Source organism: Rattus rattus, chromosome X (genome assembly GCF_011064425.1).
Source record: "Rattus rattus isolate New Zealand chromosome X, Rrattus_CSIRO_v1, whole genome shotgun sequence".
Lineage (NCBI taxonomy): Eukaryota > Metazoa > Chordata > Mammalia > Rodentia > Muridae > Rattus > Rattus rattus.
This window is the reverse complement of record NC_046172.1, coordinates 65,114,157-65,129,095: the sequence shown is the minus strand read 5'-3', so window position 1 is coordinate 65,129,095 and position 14,939 is coordinate 65,114,157. Positions and strand designations below refer to the sequence as shown.

The 14,939-nt window shown below is 41.2% G+C and overlaps 1 long non-coding RNA gene across 1 annotated transcript; it reads left to right on the top strand.

Moving 5' to 3' along the window:
- Nucleotides 1–12,520: 12,520 nt before the first annotated feature.
- LOC116888574 lies at nucleotides 12,521–14,665 on the top strand. Its single transcript, XR_004386322.1, has 2 exons — nucleotides 12,521–13,479; nucleotides 14,238–14,665. It is a non-coding gene; the product is annotated as an uncharacterized LOC116888574 (long non-coding RNA).
- The last annotated feature ends 274 nt before the right edge of the window (nucleotides 14,666–14,939 follow it).

Sequence of the window (14,939 nt, the reverse complement as noted above, 5' to 3'; positions counted from 1 at the left end):
TATATCTATTCTTAAATCAACTTAGAAATGAAAACAAAATGCTGAATGAGTTTTGAATGAGTTTTGGCCTTGAGTTTTACGATCATATCAAGTCACTGGTTGGGTTTCTTTGCACGTTGACAGTTAAGTGGATTCGCTTGACTTCTATTTGACTAGCGGAAATGGATCATACTGGGAGCCCACACAGATGAAGCCAGGAAATAAGCTGGCTATGTGGGGTTGGGATCAAGAGCTATCACAAAAATGGACAAAGTCTTTTGACAACTGATCCCAGCATCTGTACTGGTGTACATTGGTCGATGTAGTAAGATGCAGCTGGGCAATATTTTCTTGTCATACAAATGGTCCTTCAATTTGCTTAGATGATGACATTCACCCCCAAATCTCATCCCTACTATATCCAGATATGACCCATCTCCCAAGGCCCAACTCAAATTTGTCATAGTCCATCTAGTTGTTTTGGTCTCTCTGGTGTATCTTCATTTAATGCCTCTAGTCATTTAAGGTCATTTGTCTCTCAAACTGAATTGAACTGATCTGTATACTGTGTATTTTTCAAGGATGCCTTTACACTTATGTGACCATAACTTTTCCAGCCAAAAATTTAAACATTTCATCTGAAAATTTAAGTAGACTATTTGAAATCAGTAGTCCTCAGGAAAACACATGTTTATTCCCTTCAGTGTCTCATTGAACAGTCAGCATTGACTATGATAATAGGAAGATAAAGAAAGACAGACAGTAATATTCACTAAGTAGCAAGTCAAAGGAGTGGATGTTTTTGGAGTGTTTTGTATAGGCAGGCATAGCTTAGGTGCTTTGTTACCATGCCTTGGGAATAATTTATTGGCCCTGAAAATAAAAATAATACAAGAAAGAAGAGAGGCAGCACAAGTACCCATAGTGGAAGACATTGTGGAAGGACTGTATCATACAATGCAGCAGGTAAGGGAAGAAGAGGAGGCCTACTTGTCAGAAAGACAAATATAGAAGTTCTTCCTTGAGGCTCTTAAAGGTCTGATTAGACAGATTTTTCACCATCCCTGTGTATCCAAGGTTGACTGTGTACTGCTGATCTTTTTGCCTTTACTCCTCAGATTCTGCCAATGCTGGGATTACAGGAGATGCTCCCATGCCCAGTACAAGTGTGGGCTTAACAGCTTAGGAGTAGGAATATAAACATTGGCTCACCAATGAGCACTATGCTATTGTTCAGTAAATCTGGCTTTTATATTTTGCATTTTGAAGGTTTTCCCGTGGTTTCATTTGAACTCAGAATGAAAGACCTGGGCCTGAGTCGTCACAGTCCTTGCTGTTGCAAAGTGAATCTTTCCAGTCATGTTGTTGTGCTCTTTGAACCACATGTGAGGTCTGATGTATAGAACAAGCACTTCAGAATTATGTAGAAATATTTGAGGTAAAAATTTAAAAACTAAATACAAAGCTGTTTCTTGGGCTCTCTGACATGCAAACAAGGGAACTTTCTTTGAAATCTTTAGGCATTTTTTTCCTACTTACCACACCTCCATCCTTAATTTTAATCTTCAAATATACCTGGTTTTTGCCATAATGACAGGGGCTGAAATCTGCCTTTGTTTTCCCTATACCTCTTTGCCATGAGCTTTAGATTTCTTCCCTTCTGAGCCTGTTATAAGCCATGGAACAATGTACTGTTATTCCTCTTCTCCCTGAAAATGAAAAGGTAGCTCTTCCAGATGATGCCAAAAAAATGGGAATGTTACCCCCAGGGTGTGGGTAGATCACTTGCAGTATCAGGAAGAATAAGCATGCTATAGTTAGCACTCTCAGGCTTTCTAGCAGAGGCTTATCCCTTCTGATGGGTCCTCAGGAGGATGAGTCAGGAGGAATTATTGCAGTGTGATTATTACTGAACTCCTAATCAAAGGCCAGCTGGGAAGGCCAGCTGAAGGGAACTGACCCTTGCTGGCATCCAAGCAAGCTGTGGATTTGGCCGGGTGAAGAACTTGGCTATGGTGGAATGAATCAGGGTTAATAAAAAAAATGTTATGCAAGGTTTTACCAGTAGGCTAACACTGTACATATGGCAGCCCTGTTCTCTTCTAGTGCTCTCTGACTGGAAGGTAAGACAAAGCAAGATCATCACCTGATGCTTTTGAAACATATGGCTAAAATCTGTTGTGACATCTCTCATACAATATAGCCAATGAATCAGATTTTCTCTGCAATTATTTCAAGATATTACTTGGGGCAAGACAAAGTTAAGAGTCTGTTCATTCATGGATCTCTTCTCAACAGTTTACTGTCCTATATGTTCATGTTAGAATCCTTCTATCTATTCTCCAATTACCCATGCCCTCCCCCATGGCAGTAGCAGCAGGTCTTAGATGTTTACAGAATAACATCCTTTTCAAAAAGCCTTATCAACAGAAGCTGTTGGCCAGGTAGGCGCCTCTGTCCCATTTTCTGGCAGAGTTGCTAAGCTTTCCAGTATTACTATCCACTGGAGACTGGGAAGGACTGGGAAGGACTGGGAAGGACTGGGAAGGACTGGGAAGGACTGGGAAGGACTGGGAAGGACTGGGAAGGACTGGGAAGCAGCTGTCCCTAGCAGAAGTCTGCATTAGGAAACACTTTGCTTGGAAGTTAAGGTGAGAAATCATCAGGCAAGGAAAGTGTATGTTCTTACGATCCAAAACAATTATAAAGTCACTTTTCCCAAAAGGTACATTGCATTATTTCTTGGACTGTGGGATTATGGGGGTGGCAGTAGGAGTGGGGGTGGAACTAGGATGAGTAACAGTTTTGGAACATAAAGCCCTACAGTTTTTCCATTTTCTGTCTAGCTGAGATGGAATTAAAGAGAAAAAAATGTAAAACTACCTCAAGAAGCTCCCCCAGAACATTTCCAGTTCTATGATTTTGGGAAAGAATCTAACAAGAGTCCAAGTTTAATCTCTTCCTTGTGAAAACTCAGGCTTTCTCTACTTTCTACGATGCGATGAGTTTTGTGAGCTTGAAGGAAATAGAGAACACTCAGTAGTGTCCCGTTTTCTTTCCTTCCTCTGAACTTCATGTTGTTCACTTTATGTAGTGACATCTTGGGAACATGGCTGACAGTCCTAAAAGATGTAGATGCCACAGAAAGAAGCAATCTTAGGTGGGGGGCAGAAGAGAACATAATTGAATTAATGTGATCTACAAAAGCATAATAGGGGTCTATGGGGGAAAGGAAGAGAACCAACCAGAGAGGGCAGGGAACAGAGGCTAGGGCAGTGGGGCAGGGAGACAGATAAGAAGAAAGCATAATGATACATAAGCTAATGCCAGAATGAAGCCCATTACTTTATATCCTAAGTTAAAATTTAACTAAATGGGGCTGAGCTAGGAGCTCGGGACATATGTTATAGTGGTGTAGTTTGATATTCTTGTGGGATTTCTAACAATGGGAGCAGGGTTGTCTCTGACTCTGTTCCTTGCCTTTGGAACCCTTTCCCCCTACTGGGTTACTGGTTAAGAGAAGGTGGCTAATCTTACTGCAACTTGATATGCCATGGTTGGTTCATATCCACTGAGGCTAGCCCTTTTCTGAGGAGAAATTGAGGAGGGGTAGATTGACGGTGGGATGGGAGGGAAGGACTGGGAGGAGAGAAGAGAGGGGAAACTGGTCAGGATGCAAAATAAATAAAATAAAAATAAAATAAAAAGAATATTTCCAATAAATAAACAATTTCTGAAGCTGAAAACAAAACAAAAATTTAATTAATAAAGAAGAAATATATTGACAATCAATTGGGAGCTCAAATGTTAGCTCAAATACTTATAAGATCTGTGGTCATAGATAACCTACTTAGTTTTCTTACAGCTACCAATCTCCTTGATTGTAAAGATAAGTCCTATCTTTTGGAGTTATTGGGTTGATTAAAATGTCTTGTTCCTTTATAGATAGACATAAAAATAGAATTAATGCTTAAATGTTTTGTTCTTGTTAGGTGTGGGGGAGAGAAAATTGATAAAAGTGGTTTCTTGCAGCCCCTTTCAAATGAAGAATTCTGGGTCTTTTAAAAGAAAATTCAGGTTGGGACTGACAAGATGGCTCGGTTAGGTAACTTTGCTTGACACTAACTAAGCATGATAACCTGAGTGAAATCCTTAGAACCCATAAGGTAGAAGGAAAGAACCAACTGCTGCATGATGTCCTTTGACCTCCACACAAGTGTCTCCTCCCCCAAAAAAATAAGTAAAATGTAAAAATGTAATGACTTTTTTAAATAGAAAATTTGGGTATTGCTTCTAGATATTTATTTAAAAGAATTATTCAGGGCTGAGTATATATAACTCTGTACTACAAAACTTGCCTGGTATTCACAAGGCCAAGGCCCTCAGTAACCCCCAACATATATTTACACACACACACACACACACACACACACACACACACACACTCATTCTCGAACGTGCACACGAACAGAAAAAGGGGGAAATAGAAAAGGAAAGAATTATTTATTGGTGAGTTTCCTTGAATACATAAAATAGTTCTGCATCTAGTCTAGGTTCTATGACAGCACATTTTCATTTTGTGTTTCTTGAAATGAATGATGAATAAATTATAGAACTTCATATACTAGAGATTCTATCAGTTATAAGAGATTTAAAAATCTCTTGAGGCGGGGGCTGGAGAGATGGCTCAGTGGATAAGAGCACTGACTGCTCTTCCAGAGGTGCTGAGTTCAATTCCCAGCAACCACATGGTGGCTCACAACCATCTGTAATGAGATCTGATGCCCTCTTCTGGTGTGTCTGAAGACAGCTACAGTGTACTTATATATAATAAATAAATCTTTAAAAGAGATTGGATATTTTTAAAAAAATCTCTTGAGGCTAAATATATTCTTGTAATAGTGAGGAAAGATGGCATGCCACATACTATGTGGTAAAGAGAGGGAACTCAACTAGAAGAAAAGGCTGGGTTTCTATTTCAGCTTTCCTATGCTCCACTAGGTATAGGCTAGTCACTGCAACTCTTAGGTCCTCATTTATTCAGTAAAATCGAGCTAATGATAACCTTCAACACTTCTTTCCACAACAGTGACACCTTGTTCTTATCGGTAGTCTAGATAACCCATTTTTATAGAGTAGTTGTCAAGCCAGTTAGAAGCTTTAAAGTATCTGTAAGGTCAGAATAGGTACCATGAGCCCTTTTATTCCAGAGTGGTAGCATTCTTAATCATCAGGCTAGGAATAAGTGAATTAAATTGTATCAGTCACATTCAGACAAGATTCTGTGAAAATAACCTGACCAAAAGCATCTTTGGTGAGAGAGGGTCTACTTGCCTTACAGTTCCAACTCCATCATTTCAAGGAAGTCAGGAAGCTAGTCTCATCACATCCATAGTCAAATGGAGAGTAATTTAGCAAGGCTTTGCCTCAAGATGTAATTTTAAAGTGGTTGGAGCTACAACTCAGTGGTAGAGCAACAACTCAGTGGTAGAGCACTTACCCAGTGTATGCAAAGACCTGCACTTGCCTGGAGTTGATCCCCAGCATAAAAGCCTCCTCAGTTGTAAATTCTTGAGTCCATACAAGAAACATGCCTTAAAGACATAGAAGAGGGCTTATATACAGACTGAGACCATAGCTAGGCTTGGGAGAATGGGGTCAGTACAGGCAGGCTAGGTTCTAGAGCAATCGTAAGCTGAACTGGTTCATGGGCTCTAGAACCTGAGCTGAGCACACTGGATAGATGAGGCTGGCATGGCATACAGGGATCTGGAGAAATTCTACAGTTTGTTGAAACAGAGGATAGGGGACCCAAGATATCTAAGAAGAATGGAGGTCACATGAGCATTTGGGGGAATCCAGGGCACTTGTCTTATTATGCCACTGTGCAAGCTTTGTGACCCCAGCTAGAACTGGGAATGTCAGTATCACTCATTCCACTGGGCTGGTGCACTGGCTGTGGAACCAAAGATAGGACTGGGAAGCAACTAAGAGTGTAAGCATATGAGGACTGGGAAGCATACAGGGACCCAGGAAACTCAACAAGCCAGACTGGTACAACAGCTTTTGTGACCACATCTAGACTGGCGAATGAGGTGACATAAATTGAGAGGGAGAGTCTGGATTACTCATTAGGCAGAGTTGGGATATTTGCTATGGAAATCCAGCTAGGCCTGGGAGTGTGGGGATTACGTGAGCTCATCGGGATCTTTGTAGCACTAACATGCCTGAATTTAGGAACAAGGCAATTGACCACACCTATGCATACAAAGATGTGGACGGAGGAGGTGACTGAGGATCTAGTTGACTCACTAGGCTTGGCTATAGAACAGTCTGCTGGACAGAAATAGGACTTCTGGGAGTATGAAAATGACAAGTGTATGAAAATGATGAGGAACAATGACAAAATACCCAGCAGGATAAGCAGGCTGCAGGACCTGCACCTAGGCATGGCACTATGGTGATTACATGAGTACTTAAGAATCTATGTCATTCACCTTGAGCTGGTGTATATGCTGCATGACCCTGAGCACGCCAAAGTTTAGGACAGTGAGTGTGTGGGAAGTTCTAGGATATGTATAAGGTTGTGCTGGTAAGCGCAGCAGCACTCAGAAAGGCTAAAACAAACAGGGTATGTGGAAATCATAAGCACTCAACAGGGTGTAGCCGGGCGTTGCATTGCACAGGTTTTGAGACCAAGATAGGTGTGGAATAAGGGCACCATGCTTCCAGGCTGGAAATTGAGTTGGTTTCTAAGAAAAGTCAGTGTACAGACTACAGGTAATTAATGGGGTCTGCTAAGGTGGGTGCTGGTGAGATCACAGCCAATTCTGGGACGGGGCACACAAAGGACCCTTTGAAATATCAGACTGCATGGACTCATGCACAAGCTATAGTATACAACCTAGGGCCATGACTATGCCCAAGGCTTGGAAATGTGTGTGTTGGTTTCACTAGATTGGTCTACAACACAGATTTTCAGCAAGAGTATGAATTATGAAATTAGGGGTAGGCATGTAAGGAATTGGAGTTCTCCCTTTGCTAGCTTAATATGCAATAGATATAAATATATCTAAACATGAGAGTAGAGTGCCAACAAGGTCTTGATGTGGGCCTGATTGAGGTAGCAATATGACTAGGCCATTAAAGGGATTGAGTTTACAGAGCACATGGATTATGGCAGTAGTTCCCAAGCTGTGGGTCACAGCCCAGATGAATTGTCTGAAAACACAGACCTGTGACATGACCACTCACAACAGGAGGAAAGTTAGAGTCATGAATAAAAGATAATATTATGATTGGAGGTCACCACAAGGTGAAGAAATGTATCATTCAGGGTTGTTGAAGCATTGGGAATTTTGAGATCTGCTGTCTTATGGTGATAGAATATGCATGGTAGAGAGAGCTGGGTCAAGTCCCTGGCTTGGCAGATGTAAGGTTCAACATCCCAGCAAACCCTGTGATCTAGGTGTATTCTAATAATGGTAGTCAGTATTTACCTGTGCCACTGACTAAGCTTTAGTGTTGCACAGGCTCGTGGACCGTAAGCAGGTCTTCATAAAGTATGGGAAATACTTCATACAGTATGGGTGAATGGAAGGCACAGCCTACCTCCCAGGCTGGTCCGACCATGAGCAATGGGATCCCATTTCATTCTGGGATGATTAAAATGGAGTAAAATACAGTTATAAAAACCTCAGATGGCTGGGCAGGAGCACAAAACCGAGCAACAGCAGCAAGTCCAGGGAGCAGTAGACAAAGTCAAGGAGGGTAGATCAGGGTCACTGGGCCCCCTATGATCCTGGGTAGTGAGGACTACATGAACAGGAACAGATGTGGGACTCAAAGATAAAGATCTGATAAAGATGAGGGACCACCCACCCTAGGGCTCTGACCTTGGTGATCTGTTGCAAATGTTTGTCCTGGGCACACAGAATCTCTGTCCATTATCTGGGTCATGCATTGTGAAGAAAGGACCAGGCATGTGGCAAACTGGGCCTCCCTCACAGGTCTTGTGCACAAGGGGTGCAAATTCATCAAGACCTGGATGTCTGAACATAATCCTGTAACGGCATGTCTGTGGTCTTCACATTGCAGGATTTGAGCACAGGCTGTGGACCCCCTCCCTCTGCCTGGGATTATGGGACTGTGTCTATAGTTGTGTCTATAGCTGGTATGTTGTACATGGTATCTTACTCTAAGTCTAAGAATGTGGGACAGTGTAGGTGTGTTATGTGCTGGACACGGACAAGGTCTTGCTAGTTTGTAGGCTGCATCACCTCAGCAATCTTTGGACAGGTAGATACTGGGTGGATTGTGATCTAAGGAAGGCTATGCCATGCAAGGAACATTGTATGGCCATCTATACCCAAATAAGGCCTCAAATGTGGGAACCAGGGCATTCAGGATAGGGGTGATTCTTCCTGATAGACTATTATGCAATCTTCAAGATACCAGCAAGGCCTAGCAGTATGTGGTCTCATGAGCCCCATGGTGTTATTTATACTTCTCTGGCCTGTGGAGCTGTCCAGACTACATTGACTAGGTGTAGGTATGGGCCTGGTAGAGGGAACAATGGGTTAGGGCATACAATTGGCTGACTGCTGTGAACGTCCACAGAGTCCATGGATTATGGCAATGGCTCTCAAACTGTAGGTCATAACAGGCTCTGAAAATACACGATCTTTTCCATGGCAATTCATAACAGTAGCAGAATTACAGTCATGCAGTAGCAATAGAAATAATGTTGCTGTTGCAGGTCACCAAAATGTCAGGAATTGTATTGTACAGGGTGGAGGCATTGAGAATGTTGAGAATCACTGTCTTAGGCTTATGGAGAATGTAGGGTAGAGAGGTCTGGCGCAAGCTGTAAGCTTGGCAGATGTAAGGTTCTGTGTCCCAGGAAAACCTGTGTTTGGTGAGTAGATACAATGTCGTTGGGTATGTGCTGTGTCACTCACTATGCTTTGGAGTTGCACAGTCTCCTGGAGCCTAGTCAGGCCTTCATAGGATATGGGAATCACATGAGTGAATGAAAGTCAAGCCCATCTCCTAGGGTGGATGACCTTGAGCAATGGGATCCCAGTTGATTCTGGAATGATGAAAAATGGGTGAAATGCAGAGACAAGTGAATCAACTGACTGACCAGGAGCACAAAACCAAGCAACACCAGTAAGTCCAGGATGCAACAGACAGAGCCAAGGAGGGAGGACTGGGGTCCCTCCATAGTTTGGATGGGGGATGTCGTTGTGGAGCCCCATCTGATGCTGGGTAATAGAGTCTGCATGAGCATGAGAGCATGTGGGACTCCAAGCTGGTCGGCATGCTGCATATGTGGGTCTTCAGCCAGCCTCAGGCTGTGGCAATGGGCTGCACATACATGTCTTGTTCCAACTAGATTGGACTAGCACAGAATATTTGTGTCCTAGCCTGGCCAGGCATTGTGAAGTTAGGGCTAGGCCACTGGGGAAACTGGAACACTCCCTGGCTGGTCTATTGTACACGGTGTCCAAATCCATCTAGACCTGAGTGTCTGTGAACCTCCCCTTTGATGATTGCTCTAGTTTTTGACATTTTTCAAATAGAGCAGAGGCACAGGGTTTGTACTGTACCTCTATGTTTGATATTGCCTGAGGAACTGAGGAGCTGAGGCAGTCACCTCTGTTCTGGTACACATGAATTATAACCCTTGCTTGGGCTAAGAATATGGTGGATTATCCTCTTATAGTATGCCTGGATATGCAGGATACATGCAGAAACTGGTATTTGATGTGTGTGGGCAAAGGTGTTAGGTCACTTTGGGGGTGTCAATCACAAGTCTTTTTCACTGATTACCATTTGCTTGGTTTCTCTGATATTATTTTCCCTGTATCTGCCTTGTAGTTTCCAGGGTTTTCTTTTTCCCATGATACTCCTGTTTAGGAGTAGGGTTTTTTCTCATTGTTCCAGCTTGCGTGTTTTTGAACTATCAAGTGTGACTAAGGGATGTCTTTTGTGTAAACACGTTTTTTTTTTCTGCATTGTCTGGTCCAACATTTCAGCTGTGTGGTTTTGCTATCACAAATCTTCTTACGCATAACAATTATCTTTTGGGTATTTTATGGTTCCTTCTCTGTCTTTTATTGGCCTTGTGCTATGAGCTCTATGGCCCCCTCATCTCTTCTTACCCTGTATCAAAAGAAGCTTTCCATGAGATGTTTTCCAAATTAAGAGTAGCATGAATCATGAAAGATAGCTTCTGCATTTTACTATTCCTGCTCTTTCTGCTTTGATCATTAAGTCTTCCATATCTAGTTTATCTAGTTGCCTATGTTCTGGCCAGGAAATAAGTCTTTTAAATCAACCATTTCCAAAAAGGTCATGTCATGTAGCTTTCAAAGGAAGGTTACCACTTTTGTATCTTTACTGTCATTATTTATTCTATTCAGAGAGGACTTACTGCATGCATGCCTTCCATAGCTGGATTTGTTTTGGTCACACAGGAGTCATCAATCTCTATGTCCTCTCAAGTTATAGCTGCCTTCAAATCCTAATATCTACTTCATATTCTTGTCCTTCCCACATATATTACTTTAATAGTTACTGAAATCTTCAATTTTCACATCCTTTTTCTTTATCATGGAACTTTTTTACTCTTTTTTATTGATATTTTTAATTTACATTTCAACTGTTATCCCCTTTCCTGGTTTCCCATCAATAAACACCCTATCAATTTTCACATCTTTCAAAGCCATAATTATTTTGAGCGCTCCCCTCCACAGCAATACATGTGTGATGATAAAAATGGATAACATCTTCCTGTTTACTTCATGAAATATATTCTGCATGCTATATTTTCTACCATGGATAATATTATTAGAAAATAAGCCTTCTATCTCATGTTTTTCCTAACCACAGCTTCTCAGGGCATTGAAGGAGTTTTCCATATTAACTTATTACTGAAAATGAATACCCATAAGAGATATAATCCAGTTCTAAGTCTTGTATGATCATTAGGGACTTTGGTTTCAAGAAGAATATCTAGTATGACTTATTCACTCATAAGAGTTTTTTTAAATCATGATATAATTTTTCCATGCCTATATATGTTTAACTCACAACTACTTTAGCAATAAATTGAATTCTCTGCAGTCATATCCTCCCTGTTGCTGGTTTAGTACTGGAATAAGTCATCCATCACCATGCATTTTCCCTGATATAGATGTGGTTGACAAGAAAGTGATGCTCAACTTCTATGTGCTCTCACTTGGTGCAGGGTCATAGCTGTGAAATACCTTCCAAATCCATTTTTCTCAGGAGCTAAAGTTGCTTGGTAAAGCAACAAGTTTTCCATTACCATGTCTTCCCATCCTATATCCACTCCACTTAAGGAAATTCTCCAGCCTCTCCTCTCCCATAGGCTCAACAAAGTTGGTCAGAAAAAAAGTTTCCACCACTGGCCAAGAATGAAGTTCTTCCCCTTCATGCTTTTCAGGCACATCTGGTTTGATAACGCAAGGAACCATTCCTACCTTGTATCTTTCAAAGTCTCTCTGCTCTGCTTATTAACTTGATTAAACATTGTATGTTGGGGCTCCTTCTAGAAAAATACCTTTCTGTTTCTGCCAACTATAGCTGTCTTTCTCATAGAATTATTTTTCCATTATCATGGCTTCTCAAGTCATGGCAGTTTTCTCCTTGCCGTTTAGGATTTATAAATTCTTCTAACTCCACATCTGTCCAGCCATGTCTATTTCTGTCACATTCTAGTTTTGGTTTCCTCGTCATCCAAGTAGTAAAGGGACGAGTAAAGAAGTCTAGGACTACTGCTCCAATTGTTGTCAATGTGAATGAAATCTGTTCTAGTGGCACACAGGAAATTTCCTCTTTCCTCTCTGGCCATTTCTGCTCTGAGCACTGAAGATTTTTCTGGTTGTGCATTTTATATGAGAAGAGCAGCTCTTTGTGTGTTTCTATTGAGATAATGAATGTCTCATCTGCCAGGAAGACCTGAACTTACTACATTTTCCTACAGTGCTAGCTAACAGGGCTTTGATATATGTAGCTTAGCTCTAAAGAACCCACATATTATTAAGAAATGTATTACTTCATAACCTAATTATTTGTAACAAAAACAATAAAAGCTACTTCTTTTTTTAATTGGATATTTTTATTCATATTTCAAATATTATCCCTTTCCCAGTTCCTGTCCATAAACTCCCTATCCCATCCCCCCCTTCTTCTATGAGGGTGTTCCCCCTTCCCAATCACCCACCCCTTCCCACCTCCCTACCTGACATTCCCTTACACTGTGGGGAGGGGGAAGACCAAGGGCTTCTCCTAGCATTGTTGTCCAACAAGGCCATCCTCTGCTACATATGCAGCTGGAGCCATGGGTCTGTCCATGTGTACCCTTTGGGTAATGGTTTAGTCCCTGGGAGCTCTGGTTGGTTGGTATTGTTGTTCTTATGGGGTTGCAAGCCCCTTCAGCTCCATCAATCCTTTTGCTACTTCTTTAAAAAATGCTAGATACAATAGGGTCTTATTAACTATAGTAGTCATGTTGCCATACATTAAGTCTCTACACTTTCTCCTCCTACACATGTACTACTTCAAGATTCCCTTAGAAGAGTTCTCTCAACTTCATCACAGTGAATGGTCTTTAGCAGAGCAAGTGTGATTCCATTCTCTCACATTTCTAGCTTCACTCATGTCTTAGACAGTAGAGAAACATAAAGGATATGTTAATTAGTACAAAGTTCTAGCCAAGGACAGCCAGGTAGATGAGCCCAGTTTGTTCTCTTTTGTACAGTTTTGCATTTCTATATATGCCTATTTGTATGTATGTGTTTCATTTTCATGCTGTGTGTTTTGTTTTTACTCTGTATCCTGACTGCATCCAACCTAAGAAGGAGACTCTGAGTGTAGCACAGGGAACATATTGTAATCATGCTATGACAATGGCCAATTCAGCAGCTACTTCTCTAAAAGGTGAATAGATCTCGGAAGCAAGCATGAAAACCCTCCCTAAAATGTCAACAATTCCCTAGAGGACAATGAGGCTTTCTATGGGAAAAGCCAATATCTGCCTGGGGTAGATGACGTGGGGATGTATGTCTGTCTCAGCTCATCCCCTTCATCAGACTAAACGTAGCAAGAAAATTCAGGCTTAGAACTTGGAAAACGTCACCTGTGGGTGAAGTATTCTTTCCATAAAAACACCATGAGTGCTGGCCTTGGTGGTATACTCCTATAATCCTACAACTGAAAGGAGCAAAGCAGTAGGATTACAGCGCAGCCTGGGTTGCATGATAAGAACCTGTCTAAAAAATGGCTGATATATATAACTTTTACTTATATTTGCTGTTCTTTCTTCGGAATATCCCCGGACCTCTGAATCCCATTTGGCTCAACATCATGTCCTAAACTCAACTGAGGAACACCTTTGGACATTTGTACCTGGATTGCCCTCAAGCTTGTTTTTTGGTATTCATTATGTAGACCTCCATACTGTAATTACAGGTAAGTGGCTTTCGTGACTTCTACCAAATTGTCTGATATGTCTTTTGTCTAAACTTCCTTCCATAAAAGCTTGGATATACTGCACAAATCAGGGAGAATACTAATCTTGATGTGAAAATACAAGCTAACTGCCAGGTCAAAGAGAACTAGAACAAACCCATGTGCTCCATTAGCTTCTTCTCGTATTCCCACTGCAACATTTTCAATGCCAGTCTAGCTCTAGCTCTCAGAAAAGGGAATGGGTAGTGGGTTCCAAGGATGGGCATTTTCACTAGTACTCCAAATAGTATGCACTCTAAAACATGTGAAATGTTAGCCACAGTCTACTTGGAGCTATTGGCAATTAGCTGCTGGGAGAAAGGATAGTTTTCTTTAAGATTGGAGCCACGGGTAAGTTGAGCATAGTACAGTGGAAGACCTCAGATCCAAAACCATTGGAGCAGCATAAACTGGTCTTGAGGGGCTTTTTGAAAAGATACAAAGTTAGGTGGATAGAAAAGGAGTGGATGGGAAGAGTTGGGGGAGGAGGGGTAAATGTTATGAAAAAGTCTCAAAGAACTAGTAAAAACCCTGAATATGTAAATCATGCATCTGAAAGACTGGTATTTCTAGAAGTTTGACTACTGAAGGAACTGCTGGTTAAGAGAGATGGTCCTGTTTATTACCTAGTATGTGGGAGGATATTTGCTCAGTCGCAGTGCAATAATTATTTATGACTTCCAGCTGCCATCTCCTAACACTTGTCTTGTTTCTGTCAGATGTTTCTAACCAGAACTGTCACCTGGTAGTTCTGTCAAGAGGAGCAGCCAGTCAACGTGCCACCACATTCCAGCAACTTACCTAGGAACTGACCACAAACCAAAGTTCCAAGATCACCTGGACACAAAGAATCACCTCCTCATATTTCTGTAAATGCTAGTTTAGCTGTACTTGTAATCCACACTATTTGGGAGGCTGAGGTGGGAGAAGTACTTAAATCAAAGAACTGAGTTGACCATCCTGAACAACATAATGTGACCCTATCTCAACCCAACAAAACATCAGGAGATAAATCCACAGACTTTCTAGTGATCTTGCTGAGAAAACAGTTTTTATTGTTAACTGTTAAGGGATAATGCCATTAATATTTTAAATTGATGCTATTTCGTTATTTAAGCCACAAAAAATATTCATTCTGAACAACACACTTTCTTGGCTGATCTTTTGGAATGGGTGAGGTACTTGTATGCACACACATGATTAGGTAGTATTTATGGCATTTTAGACTGATACTGTTATTTGTAGTATAATGATGGTGTATTACATAATTTTTACATTTTTCCCTAAGTAATGTAGGATTGGTAGATTGGAATTTATAGATAAGATGGTGGATTAGATGCTGCATGTGGGCCAGTGGATAAAAAAATGTGAAGATAAAAACATGATAAATCCTATTTATAGATAAGAGAAACTAAAGAGAA